Here is a 2,405-nt window from a genome sequence, read left to right as displayed (position 1 = left end):
GGGATTCAAACCTCTGATTATAAGTCAGCTTCATTAACCACTGTTCCTCCACTACAGAGTTGATCAACAGTGGATTCTTTTCTGATACAGCGCTGATATGAAGCTGTACAGACACAGATGACCCAAAAAATAATGCATTCTTTAATTCTAAGTAACTTAAAAGTTACTTTTTCATGTAACTCATTAGTTTTTGGGGTAAGTAATCAAAATAGTTCATATAGTTCATTTGTGAATGAAGTAACTAGTAACAGTAACTAGTTATGTTTTTTCAGTAACTAGAACAACACTGGTTGTGACAGAAGTGTGACTGAGTTCAGAAAAATTATTGTACCAACGTTTTTATTAAGATTTTTTACTTGTTCTTGCAGCTAAAATTCACCAGAATGCAGGAATTTGCATGTCTTTTGTTAAAACATTTCTGGGGGGAGGACCCCCATGACCTTTCCCCTCAATTCTAGGAGAGGCTTTAACATGTAAATGACAATGCTGTGAGCTATACACATGCAAATCAGGGTAGCAAGGGAACTTCTACTGCAGGAGCTTCAGTACAAACCACATCTTCATCACAGCTGTGGAGTTCAGCTCAGACGTGACCGATTAAGATCAAGGAGGGTAAGTGTTATTATATTAGATTTGTTTTTGGTCAGTGTGACTATTTTTCATGTGTATTAGTGTTTTTTTTCAATGCTAACAAGCATTGGTCTAATCTGAAGTCACATGTTCAAAACATGGTCTGCAAATCTCTCAGTCCATGTGGACTAAACTGTGACTCATTTTTCATTGTTTTCACACAAAACACATTCACTGACCACAGTCAACAACATTCATCAACTCTTTTCTCACTCACTAGTTTTTATTATTATTAATAATGAGTTATTATAATTAGTTCACCACCTGCAAAACACGAAACGTTTACAGCACATTTTTAAAATGCTAACACACTTTGTTCAAAACACATCAGCTAAACGAAATATAATGATTACAGTATTTTGTGTTTTATATAACTGTACCCTATAGATTATTTTTTGTTTACAGTAATTTTTATATTTTTTTTGTGCAAAGATCTTATTTTGTATTAAAATACTGATTTACCTGACAATGTAATGCTCTTTGTTGTTAGTATTTAGTAGTTCAGTGTGCTCAGAGTGACTAGATGAGATTATTTGTTAGTGTTGTGGTTGAATGAGCTTCATTTGAGACGTGTATGAAGTGTTTTGTTGGTGAGAAACACTTTTGGAGATGAGAGTAACTGTTGAGCTGAGATGACTGATGGATATGCAGGCTGTGTTTAGAGTTTTGAACATGTGACTTCAGTTTCAACCAATACTTGTTAGCAATCCGAAAAAAAAAACTCTAATAGAGTGGAAGGGTCCCAACCCACAGGTTGAGAACCACTTGTGTATTGCATGTCCAAGAATCCATGTACTATGGCTAGATTGTATGTCCAAGCATGTATTTATGTCTCTCCTCTACATTGCACACATTTGATCACCACTGTATTTATATCCATACAGGGCTTGGTCCGTCATACATATAGAAGCCTCACAGAGCTGCAATGGAAGGTCTAGCCAGAGGACAAGTATGTTTTTTGTCTTTTTCCCTCTGAATTGGCACATTTTGTGAAAATTACAAAACACAGTTAGTTAGATTTTTTTTGTTTTTTTTTTGTAACATGTTTTGCTGAATGATGAGTATCTTCTACCTCCACCACCACCACCACCACAGATTCTGTTCTGATCACAATGAAAAAGTGACCATGGCTGTGATGGGGGCCATTTAAGATGCTGAGCCACACTGGGGCACAAGCCAAGTTAGAAGTAAGTCTGATCACATTAATCTGGGGACCTAATTTAATGTATTTGAGTGATCATTAGCCTTTTCAGATGCCTTAAAATAATACATTTAGTATGAATTCATGACATAGTATTTGTGTTGTCATTTTCATTCACTAGGAGCCTGCAACATGGCTTTAGAATCCTACTAGGCCAGTGAGGAGCAGGACCTGAATGGGACCAAGGAGGATGTAAAGAGTAGGAAGACTCTTACCACCAGGAGAGATCCAGTGTTATTGCCGTGCTCCATACTGCTGCATTTATTGATCATGGTATTTATCAATCACCTGTAAACAAAGTGTATACAGGCTATTTCTAAAGTGACTCTTTAAGACATTTTAATTGCCTGCGACAAGCTGTTGAGCTAAGGTTAATGCATCAATAAACCAATTGGAACAACAATTAATAACAGCAATGGATTTGTTTCTGTTATCATTTATTGTCATAATTTAAGGACCCATAATTGTTTTGTTACATTGTGTTAGCCAAGAAATGTATTGGATTAAATATTTAAAGTGGGTCTTGTGTTCATGTTAGGACAGCTGAAATAAAAATGGTCAGGATACTGACCTC

At 36.0% G+C, this 2,405-nt stretch overlaps 1 long non-coding RNA gene across 1 annotated transcript; it reads left to right on the top strand.

The window, feature by feature from the left end:
- The first annotated feature begins 520 nt into the window (after positions 1–520).
- Positions 521–1,818, top strand: LOC114460814 (uncharacterized). The gene is made up of 3 exons (XR_003673752.1): positions 521–612; positions 1,515–1,579; positions 1,726–1,818. It is a non-coding gene; the product is annotated as an uncharacterized LOC114460814 (long non-coding RNA).
- Positions 1,819–2,405: the final 587 nt, after the last annotated feature.

The sequence above is a fragment of the Gouania willdenowi genome, unplaced genomic scaffold (genome assembly GCF_900634775.1).
Source record: "Gouania willdenowi unplaced genomic scaffold, fGouWil2.1 scaffold_76_arrow_ctg1, whole genome shotgun sequence".
Lineage (NCBI taxonomy): Eukaryota > Metazoa > Chordata > Actinopteri > Blenniiformes > Gobiesocidae > Gouania > Gouania willdenowi.
Note: the sequence above shows the minus strand (reverse complement) of the source record. Positions and strands in the feature narration are given on the sequence as shown.